The sequence below is a fragment of the Festucalex cinctus genome, chromosome 6 (genome assembly GCF_051991245.1).
Source record: "Festucalex cinctus isolate MCC-2025b chromosome 6, RoL_Fcin_1.0, whole genome shotgun sequence".
Taxonomy (NCBI): Eukaryota; Metazoa; Chordata; class Actinopteri; order Syngnathiformes; family Syngnathidae; genus Festucalex; species Festucalex cinctus.
The window spans coordinates 26,637,712-26,658,164 of record NC_135416.1 but is presented as its reverse complement, the minus strand read 5'-3'; the positions used below and the strand labels follow the sequence as shown (position 1 = coordinate 26,658,164).

At 39.2% G+C, this 20,453-nt stretch overlaps 1 long non-coding RNA gene across 1 annotated transcript; it reads left to right on the top strand.

Annotated features, from left to right (window-relative positions):
• The first annotated feature begins 2,442 nt into the window (after positions 1–2,442).
• On the top strand, positions 2,443–3,835 carry LOC144020962 (uncharacterized). The gene is made up of 2 exons (XR_013284009.1): positions 2,443–2,816; positions 3,541–3,835. It is a non-coding gene; the product is annotated as an uncharacterized LOC144020962 (long non-coding RNA).
• The last annotated feature ends 16,618 nt before the right edge of the window (positions 3,836–20,453 follow it).

The following is a 20,453-nucleotide window of genomic DNA, read 5'->3' as shown; positions in this document are numbered from 1 at the left end:
TTGGATTAAAAAATTACAATATAGACACTTTATTAGAATCATAGGCAAACTTTAGCTAAAGATAGATGTAGGTACAGCAGAACACAGCAAACTTGAGGTAAATTGAAATCCAATCAAAATGTTAGTAATTCACGCCAAACCAAACAAGGAAACGAACCAGCAAAATTACACACTACAAATACAAATAGCTAAAGTGCACCAGTGCTTTAAAGTGCTTAATATTAAAGGAAGGCTCCTTTAATTTTACATGTATGGCTTGATTGGCAGTAAATAGTTAGTATAGCTACGAAACATGCATAAGAGCTGAAGAATACACTCCTATATTGATTTATTTAACTTTTTTCAACATAGAAGTACTTCCGTGTTGCAACGCCCCCGAGTGGTGACGTCACTAGTGTGTATACTCGCTTGGGGAACAGTAGTTCACGCAGACATAACAACGAGGAAGACACAAACGTCAGTTATGCCTTACTGTATTGCAAAATTTTGCAAGGCGTCGGCAAGGAAAAACCCGCGAGACCCCCCCCCCCCAAAAAAAAAAAAAAAAAAAAAAAAAAAAAGCTACTTGAGTAGACAATGGTTTGTTTGCTAAGTGCTGTCAACCTCCCGAAGGACAAGCAGGCGTGCGCGCAGCGAACATTTCAGGCATGAGGACTTCGAATATATGTTACAATTTGAGATGGGGTACGCCACACGCCTAATACTAAAGCCCAACGCAGTACCGAGTATCTTTAAAGAACCAGACGTGGGAAATAATCAAGCCGATGGAGGAGCCGCAACTGCTAGCAACACGGAGCCTTCACTCTCACAACAGCGGACACAAATCGAGGTCTTACTACGGCCACTGAAAGATCTCGGAGAAGCGAAGCAAATTTAAAGCGAAAGGTAGGCATGTTTCGGGGGTGGGGGGGCATTGGTTATTATACTGCACGGACTGTTTTATTTCATAATTCATTTGAAGGTGGCCAACGCAGGGGCACGTCGGCACGTTACCGTAATGCACAGTATTAACAATCGTTGGGGCGGCTGGCTTGACTTCGTCTTTTCGAGTGGCGGCTGGCCTGACCGCAGTGGGACGCTACGCAAAAAAGAAAAAAAAAACAGCTAGGGGAGGTTGGGTGCTGTAACGACGATACATTTAATTTTACTATTTTTTCTTTTTCCTGAAATATTTCGTCAGTTCCACACGTTTTGCATTGCTCGTACTGTGTGTCACTTTACCTGTTGGATATTTGCTCCTCCAAGACTTTTCTTCTTCACATCTTTCATCGCAACCAAAGCTATCCTGAGAATGTCTATTTAGTATTGCCATGTTGAATGTCTGATGTTCCAGGATGCAGTTGAGATTGTCCCCAAGGAACCGATCCTCGAGTTCTTTCATTTCCAGACAGCACACATTCATTAGTGGATTGTCCATTCCTGCAGCTCCCGCACGAGCACCACTCACCCCCCGCCTGATTCACTCGTTCGTCAAAGTTTATTTTGTGCCCGAAAAGACCATCTGGCGCCACAACTTTCACATCCAAGGCAGACTTTCCTTCGGTAGTGTTATTTTGTCGTGTTGGCTCGAAGCGATAAGGTTTAATCCTTCCGGGTTTGACGCTAGATGCACGGCTGCGTTGCATAGTGCTTCCATAGTGTAGCGTTTACACACTAGTGACGTAAACATCCGGGTTATTTAGTCACGTGTAACAAACATGCCGGCGTTCGATTCATTTTAACAATGGTTTAAAAGTTATTAAATGTACATAAAAAAATAATCACGTCACCAAATTAATTATTGAAAAAGTAGCAACTTTTTGCTGCTAAAAATGGATCAATAAGTAAAGTGTCCCTTTAATAATATATTTTAGCTAAAATAGGCAAAAGAGAGCTTTGATTTCTACAATGAAAGTGTTGGCTCAACAGTAGCGGCAAACTGCAACAACACAACACCTATTAAGTACACAAAGTATTAAATAAACAATCGATCGGCTCGTACGACATACACTTCATGTACCTTAGTTGTAGCAGCAATCCACGAAACCAGACACTTCAACTGAGCAACTTCCTCAAGACCACTCCGTGACTTCCTAATAAAATCACACAATATATAACAAAACTAAATTCAGGCTAAAAAGTAAAAAGCTGCTATAGCGACGGTCAACTGGCAAGTGACAACTGCTCGGCGTACACCGGTGTTAAACATCAGCTTGATTAGCTTGCTAACAGAGTGGGGCGGACATAATGGGGCTGATGCATTTAAGTATGGCGTTAGATTTGTGCCACAATTCCGTGCGTAACAAAATGTGTTTCGTACGTACAAAATGTGTTTCGTACGTACAAAATGTGTTTCGTACGTACCAAAAATGTGTTTCGTACGTACAAAACAGTCCTCGCGCACGCTCTCCTCAACACGTACGAAACTTTGATTTACGCTTGCGATGCAAGGGTCGAGGCGTAATATTTGTGCCACAATTCTTAACCAATCAGGAGTCGGACAGGAGAGCAAATCCTGATTGGCTGTTTAATATCCAATCAGGCAGAACTTTGACAACGTGTCGTCACGCCGCGTTGCATCATGGGCGCTTCTTCGATTTTTTTTTTTGTTTTGTTTTGTTTACTAGCACTCGGTGCTTTCCTGTTTGTATTTTATCTGCATTTCTGCTGACTTTTATTTACTTAACAAAAGTTTTGTTATATTACGGGGTGAAGCAGCTCCCAACTGCTTTCCTGCTTAGCGGAAGACAAGTTTTAGCCCTCATGGGACCGTTGGATGACCGTTGGGGGGGACGCTAACTTCCGAATCGAAGACTACTTTCAACATTTTCATAACGGTAAGTAGCATCTTTTAACTTGGCCACTATCACACACAGGCTTCCAAGACAATCAAAATTGTATGTAATAGTTACATACACGACATTGGCAATGGATGTGCATAGTTATGATGAAGAAAAAAAAAATCGCCACCCCCTTTCTTTATTTTCTTATGCATTTTTAGTGCCTAGTGCCACCAAATGTATATCGTGTAACTAACAGACAGAAAAAAACATGGAATGTCCAAAAGCACTGTTAACATAATGCCATAGTTACTGATTTGTAAGTACGTTTGTGATATTGATTAGAAAATCGTGGAAAATTACGAGATATCAGCTCTTGAATTCAATTCACGAGTTAATTTTGTTGTCATTACCTGTATACTTGTGCACATAAATGCCATCTCAAACAAATCACTAAAGCAGCCTTTTACCACCTAAAAGACTTCGACCGAAGGGTTGCATGCTCCATACCAGAAGAACCTGACTCATGCTTTTATTTCCAGTAGACTTGATTATTGCAAAGGTCTTCTGACTGTTCTCCCTCAAAAGAGCATCACATTATAGCTGCAGAGGTTATGAAGTGGTTACCGTTAGTTGTACTAGACATTTAACATGAACAAGAAACTGTAGAAACATGGATGGTCACATTGTTTTCCCATAACTACATGGAGATGGATGGATATGATTGTTTCACGTTTTACAATTAATAACCTTGAGCTTTTGTCTGTTTCCAATTTACCAGGTAAACCAATCCAGATTGCGCATCGTTTCTATATCCGGGTCACAGTCATCAATACGATGTCTAAGGATAGAGAGTACAGCTGAGATGGATGGGACGGCGATGGATGGCTCCACAATAGCAGTCTACCATGCCTACTGTGTGTAAAACTTGAAATAAAAACTGCAAAGATGCACTGTAACTGAGGACGATTCATTTGATTTAAAAACAAAATGTACAGTTTGCTGTTTGTTGATCGATAATGCATCATTAAGTGTCAATTACAAATACAATGTGTAATATATTTTCATCTGTGGAACCTCTTGGGTCTTGCATTCTCAATACATCATCGTGAGTACAGTACTCTGAGGTCTTCTTGGTCAATGATGGGCAAATGTGCAGTGTGTGCACTTCCACACTTTAATCTTGAAACCATAAATGTGTCATGTACTGCATTGGCACTGTACCTGCAATAGTATTTTGGTTATTGTTTACAGGTTGTTCCGAATACAGTGTGTGTGACACTTTTTATTTTTCCAATTGTCAATGATACTGTTTGCAAGACACATTTAAATAAGTTCAGTAAAAGTGTCGACAACTTACAGGAGAAAAAATATTTTAAAAATGTTTGATTTGGTATGCTGCAAAACAGGCCATTACAACTATTCGAACTTCAAATTATGATAGTCCAATGTTAATGTCATTCTTCAGGAGCTCTTGATTTCTCTGCTGTCAAGCTCAAGCTTCACGTTCTGACTCTTCCTACAGACATTTTAATGACTAAGTCAAATTGGTCTCATCAGCTGGCTCAAAAACGTCAGGAATTAGGGCTGCACAAAATTGGAAAATCATGCAAGACGCGATTTTGCTGAGTATAGCAATAGATATTGCAATATTTAATATGGATCTAAAGAAATGACTGATGATGATTTTATTATCTAATGAACAAATTATATTTCTCATGCAGTAAAATGTATTCAGAGTTATTTAATTGTAATGACTTCAATAATGTTCAACTAGTGGATGGTGGTGCACATTTTAGCAAGTGGCTGACTGGTCAAATTCAGATAAAAGCAAAAAATTCCATATGAAACTTATTGCATGTCTGTTATATGCATATTGCATGGGCCAATAGCGCGATATCAATATTTTTCCCACTCCACTTCTTCATCTTCTGCTTCTCGTGGTGTTTTTGACACTTCTGTTGTGGTGTCATCAGGTGCATTCTGGGTCCTTTGTCATCTTTGTTGCCTGGTAATAAAAACAAAACCCAAGGTTAGCGCTCAGATTTTTAATTGTCTATCTGTTGTTATGGAAAAATGACAAGATCAACCATGTTTCTCACATTAGTAAAACAATTATTTTGGGCAAACATGTTTATTTCAACAGCTGCTAGTCATGGTGTATGGTTGTCTTGTAACAAAAATGAATTCAATTCTTTACGTCAATAACTATGGCATTGGACTGCCAAACACAGTGCTCTTAGGTATTCAATGTTTTCTATTATTCACGATATACCTTTAGTGGTACCAGGCACTAATTACGAAAGAAAAATGGATGGTCTAACATTTTCTTTTCTACTTCTTATACAACGCCACTCATGATGGCATGCATTGTTTAAGATTGTAATGATAGTAGCACGATCAAAAGAGGACAAAACTATAGGATTTACTGACTTAAATACAGTACAGTATTTTGTAACTTACCATAATGAAAACGTAAGTAGCAGGTTAGCCTCTTCTCTTCTTTTTTTTCTTCTATTTTATGCCGTCATCCAACATCACCATGAGCGCTAAAACTTGTTTTCCCTCCTTCTTCCGCTAAGCAGGAAAGCAGTTAGGAGCTGATTCATCCCGTAACATAACAAAACTTCGATTAAGTAAATAAAAATCAGCAGAAATACAGACAAAAAGTCAAACAGGAAAGGACCGAGTGCTTGTTTAAAAAAAAAGAAAAAAAGAAAAATCGAAGAAGCGCCCATGATGCAACGCGGCGTGACGACACGTTGTCAAAGTTCTGCCTGATTGGATATTAAACAGCCAATCAGGATTTGCTTTCCTGTCCGACTCCTGATTGGTTAAGAATTGTGGCACAAATATCACGCCTCGACCCTTGCATCGCAAGCGTAAATCAAAGTTTCGTACGTGTTGAGGAGAGCGTACGCGAGGACTGTTTTGTACGCAAGAAACACATTTTGTACGTACGAAACACATTTTTGGTACGTACGAAACACATTTGTACGTACGAAACACATTTTTGGTACGTACGAAACACATTTTGTACGTACGAAACACATTTTGTTACGCACGGAATTGTGGCACAAATCTAACGCCATATTTAAGGGCCGTCGGAAAAACCAACATCCTAACCAACCACCTGGTTACACATATAATCGGAAATGCTTCATAAAAATCTCTAGAGGGCGCTATTTAGCTATTTATTGTAAATTGCACAGGAAATCAAAGTTTCATGAGTTTTTGCGCATGTTTAGACTTAAAAAAACAACAACAATTTTTCTTTGCAAACAATGCATTGCTACGGTAACGGCATGTGACAAAATAAAAAGCTTTCGATAACTTTTCACCTTGAAACATCTTAAGATGAAACACACCAGGTTTGAAGACGATCAGATACATTTTGTAGTAGGAGTTTGTTCAAATATGACCCCCATAAAATATGACCCCATAAAAGGAAACAAATCCCAAAGTAAATCAAAATAGCAAACTTCCTGTTTGGTTGAGCATATGGCTCCAAGAGACTTTTTTTGTACATCGAGACCTATTATATATGCCTCCTGTCATTTCTGGGGTCACGTCAGGGTTAAGTTTGAGTTGACCTGTTAAGTTGGGTTCACGACTGTGAGGTCAAGTGTTTGTTTTGTACTGATATAACAAGTGTCTGTTTTGAACTGATGTAACCATCATATAACCATCATCTTGTTTCAACTAGTTTTAGGCTATGTGATGTCAATCTTTAATCCTTTACGTGATGTTAGATCTTTGTGATGTTGGTCTCTAGTCTTTTACTTGCTACAACCAATCAGATCAATTCGCTGTCTGTAGGTGCAGTCTGAGAATTGTGTGTTTCGCCGGATTATTACTCCCTGTTCCCGAGTGTATGGAGTTAAATTAGGGCCAAAAGTTTTGTACTTGAAAAAATGAAACTTGAAACTGAAAATTGTTGTGTTGATCTTGAATTTCACAAAATATAAAAAGGTATTCAAAATAAAAATAAGCATGTGAAAAGTTTTTTCAGGTCAAAATTAATTTTGATTCACTTCGGTCCTGACTTTGAATAAATTATTTATTTTCAATTTTTGCTTCCATATATATTTTGACATTTGAGGTCTTATTTTTTTCAGTTGCATGTTTTTTTCTTTTCAGATTCAGATCTTATTTTTTTGGGTTTCAACGCATTTTTTCAGTTTCAAAACGTTTTTCACTTTCAGATCTTTTTTTTTTTTTCAGTTTCAAGTCTCTTTTTTTCAGTTTCAGACTTTTGGCCCGAATGTTACGTGGGGGCGTGGTGTCAACTGAGCGGGGTGTGGAATCATGAGTGACAGCTGCACAAAAGCGCTTTGGGAACACCCCCCAGTGACAGTGCCTTCAGGGAACGTAGGAATTAAAAGAACTCTTAACATATATACACCATATTCGTGTGTTTGGCAGCATGTGAATTGATATCAGTGACAAAATTCCACTTCAAAGTCTGTTTAAGACAGTACTGAGCACCAATTACGGTCTAGCAGCAATAGGTTGTGCCAGGTTTGCCGTACAACAGCGACGTTTAAGCGTCTAATATGTCCGATGTCGACACGACGTGGAGAGGTAGGACTCAGACGCAGGGAGATGGTAGGCCACAAAGGCAGCAGATTTATTAATCGACAGCAGCAGTCTCCTCTCAAACTGAGAGGAGAAGGGGAATCAAAAAGTTGAGAACAAAAAACGCTCCACTGGGGAGGAAAAAACAGGCACAAGGTACAGGGGATAACTAAAGGCGCTCCGCTGGGGAGGAAAACAGGCTCAGGGCACAAGGAAAAACTAAGGGCGCTCCGCTGGGGAGGGAAAGGCACAAAAACAAGGCAAAAAGGCAAGGTAACAGGATCAAGGACTCGCGGACTGTGGAACGCTTCCATGCACTGACGTGACACTTCGGCAACTGAGGGAGAAAGGCTGATGGCTTTTATTGCAGGGGATAATTGGTGGCAGGTGGCGATAATCATGGGTGGGGACCGGTAATGAGCGGGCAGCAGGAAGGGCAAGTGACCTGGGGTGAGAAGGGAGTTAGTGATTTTCAAAATAAACAGGAAACATGAGTACGAAAATAAAAGCATGACCCGCCACGCTGGTGGCGGCGTGACAGATGTCGGCATTGTGAACGCATCGTATTCTCCCGCTGGCGTCCGGCCGGTTACCGTCCGGACAACCAAATGCACAGGTGAGACATGCTAAATAAGTGTTGCAAAATCATAACAAACAGTAAGGGGCTGTTTTTGTGACAACATATTTTTTGGCGTGACGCATTATAAATGGGGGACTTTGTCAAAGCTGAGCTAACGTTAGCATGAAGTATCGGCCACAAGCAAGCACTGCGTTTGTAAACAACTGAGGTAAAGCTAGCCACCTTTTGTTTTTACGCGGTCAACTCCGCCGCACTTAATTTTTTTCTGTTCGCCCTTTTGTAGGATTTACGTTAGTGTGCTCGAAGAGACGCTTTCACGGAGAACGACGTCCGCTTTTCAAAATAAAGGATCGGTTTTCAAAAATAAAATTCAATTCAAATGCAGTTTAAAAGATGTTTGTTTTTATTATTATTATTGTCAGTTTAAAATATGTTTCACTATAACAGTACCAATTCACATTTCACAGGGAATGCACTCTTCTGGGATGATATTGAGCAATAACATTGATATGTACAATATTAAGTTAATTTAAAATGAAGGAAAGGTTGAAACGGAGAAAAAAAGAGGTGTGTGTCATTGATTTGGGGCCAATAGGTAACATGACCTAGAAGCTATTAAGCAAAAATGCTAATATTTATAGAAAGGTGTGCATCATATATCAGACATGCCACTATGATGCAGCATTGTTTTGGGGTGTCAATAGGTCACATGGTCTAGTCCGCAAGGTGTCCGGGCTCTCCCTCAAGAGCTTGGCTATCAGGGAGGGACTCAGAGTTGAGCCGCTGTTACTCCGCATCGAGAGGAGATGTTTGAGATGTCTCAGCCATCTGTCTCCGATGCCAACTGGACGCCTCCCTGTAGAGGTGTTCCGGGCACGTCCCAACGGCAGGAGGCCACGGGGATCACTCAGGACACACTGAAGACACTATATCTCTCAGCTGGCCTGGGAACACCTTGGGATCCCGCCTGAGAAGCTAGATGAAGTGGCTTGGGAGAGAGAAGTCTGGGCTTCACTGTTAAAGCTGGTGCGATAAGTGGTAGAATATGGATGGATGGATGGATGGATGGATGGATGGATGGATGGATAGGTTTTTGGGAAATGTTCACACTCACTATTAACTCGAGCAAACTGTTTTGAGTGCACTATTAATTAAGAGATGTAGTAACGAATTCTGCAAATAGCTTCCAGGTAGGGCTGGACGATTATGTAAAAAATTATACCTATGATTACTATGATAAAGATCGAAATCTCGATTATTAAAATGATTATTCAATAATTTTATTGCATTGATAAATGACACACCTCTTATTTTTTTCATTTTAGACCTCCACTTATTTATTTTTTTTAATGTAAATATTAGCTTTTGAGCTCAATAGAGCTCCAGACCATGTGACCTATTGACACCCCAAAACAATGCTGCATCATAGTGGCATGTCTGATAGATGATGCACACCTTTCTATAAATATTGGCATCTTTGCTAAAGAGCTTCTAGGTCATGTGACATTGGCCCCAAATTAGTACTGGCTCATAGTGAAATGTCTGCTTAATGACACACACCTCTTTTTTTTCTCCATTTCAACCTTTCCTTCATTTTAAATTAACTTAATATTGTACATATCAATGTTATTGCTCAATATCACCCAGAAGAGTGCATTCCCAGTGAAATGTGAATTAGTACTGTGTTATAGTGAAACATATTTTAAACTGATAATAATAATAATAATAAAAACAAACATCTTTTAAACTGCGTTTTAATTGAATTTTATTTTTGAAAACCGATCCTTTATTTTGAAAAGCGGACGTCGTTCTCCGTGAAAGCGTCTCTTCGAGCACACTAACGTAAATCCTAAAAAAGGGCGAACAGAAAAAAATGAAATGCGGCGGAGTTGACCACGTAAAAAGAAAAGGTGGCTAGCTTTACCTCAGTTGTTTACAAGTCCCCCATTTATAATGCGTCACGCCAAAAAATATGTTGTCACAAAAACAGCCCCTTACTGTTTGTTATGATTTTGCAACACTTATTTAGCATGTCTCACCCGTGCATTCGGTTGTCCTGACGGCAACCGGCCGGACGCCAGCGGGAGAATACGATGCGTTCACAATGCCGACATCGACATCGGACATATTAGACGCTTAAACGTCGCTGTTGTACGGCAAACCTGGCACAACCTATTGCTGCTAGATCGTAATTGGTGCTCAGTACTGTCTAAAACAGACTTTGAAGTGGAATTTTGTCACTGGCATTAATTCATATGCTGCCAATCACACGAATATGGGGTATATATGTTGAGTTCAGAGTTCTCTTAATTCCTACGTTCCCTGAAGGCACTGTCACTGGGGGGTGTTCCCAAAGCGCTTTTGTGCAGCTGTCACTCATGATTCCACGCCCCCACGTAACATTCGGGTCAAAAGTCTGAAACTGAAAAAAAAAAAAAAAAGAGACTTGAAACTGAAAAAAAAAAAAGATCTGAAAGTGAAAAACGATTTGAAAGTGAAAAAAAAAGAAGTTTTGAAACTGAAAAAATGTGTTGAAACCCCCAAAAATAAGATCTGAATCTGAAAAGAAAAAAACATGCAACTGAAAAAAATAAGACCTCAAATGTCAAAATATATATGGAAACAAAAAATGAAAATAAATAATTTATTCAAAGGCAGGACCGAAGTGAATCAAAATTAATTTTGACCCGAAAAAACTTTTCACATGCTTATTTTTATTTTGAATACCTTTTTATATTTTGTGAAATTCAAGATCAACACAACAATTTTCAGTTTCGAGTTTTATTTTTTCAAGTACAAAACTTTTGGCCCTAATTTAACTCCATACGAGTGCTTCTCCGTAGCCCAAGGGGTCTTGGCGTCTCGTGATTCTCGATGCATTCTCGTTGTTTTTCGTTTATTCAAGTTATGTGAATAAATAGTTAAAACCTTATTTGTGTCTGCTCTTTGGGATCCAACCTCTTCAGCACACCACCTCCAAATTTTCTTGCCTCTAGGTGCTTCGTACACCTGGTATGCTTCATTAAGAAGGAATTATTTCCTTTGCAAACAGCACATGCCACGGCAACAGTGTGCGAAGAAATAAAAGGCTTTCAATAACTTTTCATCTTCAACATCATAAGTTGAAACACACAAATTTGAAGAAGATCGGATAAATTCTGTAGGAAGAGTTTGTTAAAATAAGACCCCTATAAAATGGCCAAGAAACTGGCAACACGTTCCAAAGTCATCAAAATGGCAGACTTCCTGTTAGGTTTAGCATATGGCTCAAAAAGAGTTTTTTGTACCTTTAGGGCTGTTACAGATGTAACTCTTGGTGAAACGTACAACTGGGAATGCTTCATTAAGTAAGAATTTTTAAACGCAAAATTTGATGCCCCGCCTCTGGGAGACTTCCTGTTAGGTTTAGCACATGGCACTAATAGACCTTTTGTAGGTCATAGGCTGTTAAATATGTGTATAAATTTTCGTAGCTCTAGGTTTAACGTACAACCGAGAATACTTCGAGGGGGAATTTTGAAACTCCAAATTTGATGCCCCGCCCCAATCATATAGTATGTCAAAAACAGATTTTTACTTTTTATTTTTTCCCCCTGATGTTATCCCAGGTGTTGAGATGGTACAGAGCAAGTTTGAAGTCAATTGGGTTAAACGTGTAGGGTAAGGTGGCAAAAGTATGACCCCTGTAAATGTGCAAAAATGGGTCAAAAATGGACATTCGAATACTCATCATAGCTCACTTCGTGTTGATTTTAGGGTAAATCTGTCTAAGTCTTTTTTTGTTCGTTTAAATGTGCTACAAGTGCCACCCAATTTTCGTAGCCGTAGGACTATTGTAGCGGGACATTGATCCGTTAAACCTATGTAGGGGGCGCTACGGAGCCATTTTTGATGTACGTACTTGTGTATGTCGACTTTAAAATATCAAATTTTTCGCCAGGTTAGTTGTGCGTGTAAAGTTTGGTGAGTTTTTGTTCCTGTTTAGTGTCTCAAAAGTCCAATAGTTTTCGGAGAAGAAAAATAAAAATTCCTACAGAAACAATAGGGCCTCGCTGCAGCAACACCGCCGCCGCTCCTCGGGCCCTAAAAAACAGAAATGTTGGGCTTAAACTGTATTGCAGGGATAGAGAAGGGGAACCCAAGGCAAAGGCTCATGGGAAGACCACCAGTTCTAAAGTAATTAACTTACACCTTTTGACTTAATTTGATGCAACCTAACACCATTCTCCCCAAGATGCATAACCCAGTGGAAATCATAAAAAACAGATAATGGTGGTGTTCTTGTTCCATTATCAAGTGGTGGAGTTGTAATTGAGGCCTTTCTAGTTTAATTGTCTCTATTAAATGGAAGGCTTGGTAAAAAAAAAAAAAAAAAAATATATATATATATATATATATATATATATATATATATATATATATATATATATTAGGGGTGGGACAAAAAACCGATTCGACCGAATCATCGTTCGTCAAGGGGAGCTAAACGACCGTATCGGTAGGAGACTTGTCAACCGATACAAAATCCGCCGGGAATCCTTAGATACATTGCTTGTAAAGCTGTGGACCGGATATCGCGTGGCTTTGAATCGGTTGCGAGTGAGGCTTTATGGTTTTCATTCTGCGCCGTGCTCTACTTGTTTTGTTTACATTTCAGTAGCATCACTAGCTACTTCCGTGTTTACAGAGAGCTAGCAAAGTAGCGCTCAGAGACGCTTCATTCTCCGGATGTTGTAAACATAATGCAAAGACGTTACGCACCTTTTTTGGGGGGAGCCTACCGTCAACGCCGTGCTCGCGACACGGCACGCGTGCAGTCGCGCACAACGAGTGACAACATGCAACAGGAGACAGTTAGCAGAAGCCGGTGCCGTACATCTCAGTATTTCCCATGGCTATCGAGTCCTCTCGGTGCACTTGTATGTCCCGGGCCGGCGTTGGTACTGCGCGCGACCCAAAGAATAACTCCCGTGACGATCCAATGCATGGATTCAAACGACACAGGTATGTCCCACAGCCAACACACCAACTAAGCTAAAAGCACACTGCAAGTATCTCATTTTTCAGTTTGTGGCTACCTGTCAATGTGTACAACTAGCATGAGCAACAGAAAGGAGAACTGAGACGTGCCCGCGATTATGTCATCAAGCTCAAAATGACTGACAGCCCAAAAAACAAAACATAAACAGTAGTGATTCCGTGGTCATCATCGTGTCTCAGATTAAAAAAACAAAAAAGATGTCATACATTAACCAAAAATGAACGTGATGGCAAAAGAAAAACAAAAATTGTTAAAAACAAAAATTGTTAATGAAAAGGGAAATGCACTTTTGGAAATAGTTTTGCATATATTAAGTGGTTAAAATGTGTTTGATAGATTTATTGTTCCATAAGGTGGCTTCATATTTCTTTTGGCTGGACGGTAGGTTTATTTCATGTCTTAAATTTATGTTTCTGAAATACTTCACAATGTGCACATATTCTGTTTAATTGTGTTAGTGTCTGTCTGAAGGTTAAATATTTATATTTCACATTAAATTATCAGCCTTTTGTTTTCCTGATCCTTATTTTGAAGAAAAAAAACAAAAAAACAATTATAACTGTCAATAACGACGAATAAATATTTAAACTGATACATTTTTCAGTCATATCGCCCAGCCATTTGTTGCGGTCTATTTAAATAATTGATCCAATATATAAAAATATAGAAGACATTTTTGTTGTTCTTTTTTAACACATTTGTAGATACTGTAAAAAATTTGTGGTGTTTTAAGATTAATGTTTACAAGCAACAAATGTCACTATAAGTTTTGAATATTGAAATGAATCGTATCGAATCGAAAATTGTATCGTTCCCAAACTTAATCGAACCGTTCTGTTCTGAAAGATAATCGTTTTTCAATCGAATCGCAACCTGTGTATCGAGATACATATCGAATCGGCCTCATGTCAGAGATTCCCACCCCTAGTGTCTTCCACAACATATACAATGCTCCCACACCCATGTGAAAGAAACACCGCTCCCTTATACCAACACTAATGAGACAGTAACAGGACACACCTGGAAAACAGCAGGTAGGGGGGAACCAATTAGCAACACACACCGGGAAGGGAAGACACACGCAGGTGGACAAGGTTAACAATAACGAGACAAACCGGACAAAAGATGACAAACACCCAAAAACTAAACAAAATGCCAACCCCACCGAAATGGAACATTTAAAAAAAAAAAAGAAAAAAAAAAAGAACGTCACAAATATCACTACACATTTTCACTTTATGCTCTTTTAAATGGGATGGCATGAACATAAAAATGATCTATGAAATATTTACCGTAACTTGAAGATGAAAAATGGTCCTTTCAAAAGACACTCTGTATCGAGATACATATCGAATCGGCCTAATGTCAGAGATTCCCACCCCAATATATATGTATATATATATATATATATATATATATATATATATATATATATATATATATATATATATATATATATATATATATATATATATATATATATATATATATAATTCAGCATGGGCACAGCGTGCATAACAAGGCATCAATAACGGCCGATTAGTGATAGTTATGGATATTGCTCACTGAGGTGCTGCGATTGTTGCATGGAAATCCGATTGAGCAAGCTGATTCTCATCATACAACCACATAGTGTGACATTGCAAGACAGCTGTAGGGGGTGCGGGTTGTTTGGGGTGCCTCACTGAGAGGAGTGAGGAGAAAAATGGATAGGAGTTGCTCTGGTCTGAGCTGCACTTTCTATTTCTCCTCTCATGCATGATGCCTTACTAGGATGTGTGGGTTTGATACAGAGGTGAGCAGGCTGCCCTCGCATCCCTCCCTCAGCCCTCCTTGGAAAGCTTGTGCCCAAGAGCGATCCATTTGAACTTCAATGAGAGAGAGCTTTCTTGTGAGCACTTGAAACACACACTTTGGGAGGCTGTTAGAAGTGCCCAGGCATGTCTTCTTTACCTGATGCGATGTGAAGCTTACTTTTGTTTGATGATTCCATACATAGATACAAGTTGGTGTCCTTGACTAGAAAGGAGGAGGGGGCGAAGAAGCAGAAAAGAGGATGGGAAGAGAAAGCCAAATAAATGACGGACATCATACAGCAGCTTTACCGAAACTGTTACACAACAGTGCTAAGCAGTAAGTGTGCAAGCTTGGATTAAAGGTACAGTGTGTAATAGTTAACCACTTGATTTTGCTGTATCATAAAATGCTGCCGAAGCACATTCATTTCGAAGCATGCACACTATGGTGGCTCAGAGGCAGCACACTTCGCAATCACTACGACCAATTCTTATCTTGCGTGAGCGAATGAGCATCTCGGCAGCCAGTGTAAAGCCCTTTGAGCGACGCCGAAAGACGGAGCGGGCTGGATTTAGCCGACATAGTAACATGAGCGGCTAGCGGGAGTTAGTCAGAGCCATAGGCTGGAGTAGCTAACAAGAGCGGCTAGCGGGAGACGCTAGTAAAAGCTTGCGGGCAAATCAGAAGGTGACAAGCGACGTGAGCCCGAATCACGGGACTCAGCGATGACCACCTGCAGGCTCCAGCTGTGGAAGGTAAGCTGCGGTCGACCCACCCGGGAACCACCCAGGCTAACTACGTTTGTGACGTTGTCCTTTGGGCGTCCATAGCAGGAAGATGGTGACAAAACACGTCAGCCTCGTGAAAAGAACATTTTTTTTTTTTTCTGCATATTATTGAAATCGATAGTGTTTTTAAATTGAATGAATTATTAGTTCACCACTAGGTGGCACTAAAGATTACACACTGTCTCTTGTAGTAAAGGGATTCTTCGGTGTTCCGTGGTCTCCCTCTCCCATGTTTGGTTGCCGTATGATTGACATAAATCACTGTAGTTTGCACCTCTTCTGTGCAAGCCAGTTGAAGTTCTGTTTCTCGTTTGAATTATTATTATTATTATTATTATTATTATTATTATTATTATTATTATTATTATTATTATTATTATTATTATTATGTTAATGGCCCAGAAGTGTTTTTGACACAAATATCTACAGAAATTACGATTTTCTTATAGTGTTAGCAAAGATTAGTGACATAGGTCCAGAACTCCGTCTTAAAACCTAATAAAACCGATGATCCCCTGTACAGTAGAACTGCTGTTGTTGGTTTCTTCTTTTACTCCGGCCAAAGAGGAACGAGCCATCTCCAGTTTGTCGTTTAAAATTGGGAATTGAAAAAGAGAAAACGAGCCTTTATCTGATCTTTTTTTATATTTGTATATTTTGCAGAAGTGGTGAAACAAAATGCAACCTTAATTTGTTTCCTTTGAGCTCGTTTTGCCTTCACTTGAAAGACATTCTTCTTCTACTGTTAATTTTTTTACTTCTACTCTGGTAAAGCAGCGGCGGCCAAAGAGGTAACAGTAGAAGAAGAAGAGTGTTTCGAGTGAAGGCAAAACAAGCTCAAGGGAAACATATTAAGGTCGCATTTTTTTCCCAACTTGTGTAAAATAAACATATAATAGACGACCAGATAACAGCTTGTTTTACGTTTTCAAATTTTAAATTTTAAATGAAAAACGGCTCGTTCCTGTTCACTGGCGACAGCAACACTGCCTCCGCGTGGATGGAGGAGGAACGGCCTTAAGACGCGTGAATGCGTGAGGACGCGTGTGCTTGTGTGCGTGCGTGTGTGTGTGTGAATATCTCGAAACAGTCTGTCCGTCTCAAAAATAAATGTTTATGCCATCCAGAAATGCACATTCGACAACACACAAGCATAAGTCATTGAAAATGCATACACAAAATAATAATAATATTTAAAAAAACGTGTGGAAATTATGAATCTTTGTGGATCTGAAAAACACATGAAAATCACAGATGTATTTGTGGATCTAAAAAAAAATTCCCAAATTTATTTGTGTGGATAATTTTGAGACAAATCCTTCACCATTTCTATATTTTTGCATTCCAAGCATATTAGTTTTTTTTTGTATGCCCTAATTCTTGTTACATTGATGCACAAGATGTAACGAGTGACAGCATCAGCACACCAGAACATCAGGACAACAACTCGATGAAAGATATGGCCTGCTGGATGTAACATTTTGTTTTTGAAATGCCTGATGCAAGTGTGGAGAAGAGCACAACAAATTGTGCAACAATGACTTATCAGGAAGTGCTGCAAGCCTATAGTATCATCTTTACTGCAAAACATGCAGAACAAGAGAGCTTGCTGCTTTGGTTTAGCATCTCATGACCATTTATTCATTCATCTGGTTGATTGTCATTGTAATCAGGTGCCGGGGGCTCCACCCGTCAGGCTCACCAGGGTGACTAGGAAAATAAAACACAACATAGCAACACAGACGGATAACTTGATCATGACAGTTCAACTTTTTTTAAGGACATCGTGGTGACCCACAAGGGAGAACCTTGCACTAGGTAGGGAGGAAGTTTTACATGTTTCTGGTTTCAAAGGGATTATAGTTTAGGATCAAAGGGATTAGAGACATGAAAGGGTTGAAAGGGAGTATCTTGCTGCTTGCTGTGTAAACAGTCAGTTTTGTTGTGGAGAGTAAAGAGACATGACTAGGCTTCGTCCCCTTGCCTCATCATGAGGGGGCGGCTGGCCGGCCGGCGGCCATCATGCACCAAAACCTATTCATCATCAATGGGGGTGGGGTTGCGGTGGGCTGTGGACGGCTGCCGACGTACGCGAAAGCTATTTGTCGATGCGGGGGTGTGGACCGGCCCTGATGTGAGCCAATTTCAGCCTGGAATCTTCCGAAATTTCCAATGGCCACCACGCCAGGGGTCATTTGTGGCAACCTGTCAGCTCTGAGCCTCGGTGGCCCAGGGATAATTTCCTCCTCCTTTTCCCTGTTGAAACTCAGCAGCCGGTTGGCAGAATTTGGTGCACTATGAGGCAGCGACAACAAAGCGACGCACCGTTCCCCCGGCCTGGATGTTTTTTTTTTTCTTTCTCTCCTCAATGTGCCCAGCCAGCAAGATCTCTGTAGTGACTCGGTCGTCCACCATCTCACTACGTGCGCCATAGATAGACACGGCAAATAAACTGTAGTCCAAATGACACAAAACATATAACACCAGGGAAGATGCATTTTTCAGGGAGTAAATTAGTGCTGTCAAAGTTAGTGTTAACTCATTAATTAATACCAAAAAATATCACAATAATCATGTACCACAGATTAATCGCACTATTAATTTTGATCACAGATTATCCTTTATCTTGACAGCAGATGATTATGTTAAAGATAGCACAATTGTGTTTGAGCACTAAACATAACTACAAAAGCATTTAATAAATGTTGGCGTATGACATGTCCCCTTTTCCCTTTTTAAATTATGCAAGTAACTAATTGGTTAGAAGGAGGAGGATGACCATGTGGAGTTGATCAAAAATTTGTTAAAGATGTCCTCATAACATTAAATGTCAAAAGAATTCACATATACCAGGTGCACAAAAAACATTTTTAATTAAGTGATTAATCATGGTTAATCAAAATATGAAGATGTTATTAATCTGATTAAAAACTGTAATCGTTTGACAGCTCTAGTGTAAATACATAGCTCGATGGATAACTGCATGCTGTCGTGGTAGAAACAGACCAAGTTATTGTGGGAATGCTGAAAGCATTGTTGTTTCTAACCTTTATTTTGTGAAGGCTGGTGGCCTTCACACATATGTAATTCATTCTTTCTTCTTCTTCTTCTTCTTCTTCTTCTTCTTCTTCTTCTTCTTCTTCCGCCCAATTTTTTTGACGTGTAACTACTTCCACATAATTCATCCGATTTTCGTCATTCCAATTTTAACATATTTCAAATATTCATGATATGCTTGGGTACATTTTGTTTATTCCAAATATTCACCGTTTACCCACAATTTCCGATTTCGTACCCGATTTTTCCTCATTGACTTCTATTGGGAGATTTTACATTTCACATTTATTCACACTTTTTTCATCCGATTCTCTTCATTCCAACTTCAATATATTTCAGTAATTCTCGCCATGACCTCTTCCAGCTTTTTCAGTTCCAAAATTCACAATTTCCGATTACGTTGCCGATTATTCCCACATTCAACATTTTGGAGATTCTATTTTTCACATTTTCTTCCACATTATTCATCCGATTCACTTCATTCCAACTTCAGTACATTCCAGTAATTCATGCTATGAGCGATTCCTGCTTTTCAGTTCCAAAATTTAAAAATTCCGATTTCGTAGCCGATTATTCCCGCATTATACATTTTCCATTTACTTCCACATTATTCATCCGATTTACTTCATTGCAACTTCGATATACTCCAGTAATTCAGGCCGTGAGCTCTTCCAGCTTTTCAGTTCCAAAATTCACAATTTCCGATTTCATAGCCGATTATTCCCGCATTCTACACTTTCTATTTACTTCCACATTATTCATCCGATTTACTTCATTCCAACTTCAGTACATTCCAGTATTTCATGCTATGAGCTATTCCAGCTTTTCCGTTCCAAAATCCACAATTTCCGATTTCGTAGCCGATTATTCCCACATTATACATTTTCCATTTACTTCCACATTATTCATCCGATTTACTTCATTCCAACTTCAATATATATTCCAGTAATTCACACCATGAGCTCTTCCATCTTATCAGTTCCAAAATTCACAATTTCCAATTGCGTAGTCGATTATTCCCACATTCTATATTTTCCATTTACTTCCACATTATTCATCCGATTGACTTCATTCCAACTTCAGTACATTCCAGTAATTCATGCTATGAGCTATTCAAGCTTTTCAGTTCCAAAATTCACCATTTCCGATTTCGTAGCCGATTATTCCCACATTCTACACTTTCTATTGACTTCCACATTATTCATCCGATTTACTTCATTCCAACTTCAGTACATTCCAGTAATTCATGCTATGAGCTATTCAAGCTTTTCAGTTCCAAAATTCACCATTTCCGATTTCGTAGCCGATTATTCCCACATTCTACACTTTCTATTTACTTCCACATTATTCATCCGATTTACTTCATTCCAACTTCAGTACATTCCAGTAATTCAGGCCATGAGCTCTGCCAGCTTTTCAGTTCCATAATTCACAATTTTCGATTTCGTAGCTGATTATTCTCACATTCTACACTTTCCATTTACTTCCACATTATTCATCCGATTTACTTCATTCCAACTTCAATATATATTCCAGTAATTCACGCCATGAGCTCCTCCAGATTTTCAGTTCCAAAATTCACAATTCCCGATTTTGTTGTCGATTATTCCCACATTCTACATTTTCCATTTACTTCCACGTTATTCATCCGATTGACTTCATTCCAACTTCAAAATATTCCAGTAATTCACACCATGAGCTCTTCCAGATTTTCAGTTCCAAAATTCACAATTCCCGATTTCGTTGTCGATTATTCCCACATTCTACATTTTCCATTTACTTCCACGTTATTCATCCGATTGACTTCATTCCAACTTCAATACATTCCAGTAATTCATGTTATGAGCTATTCC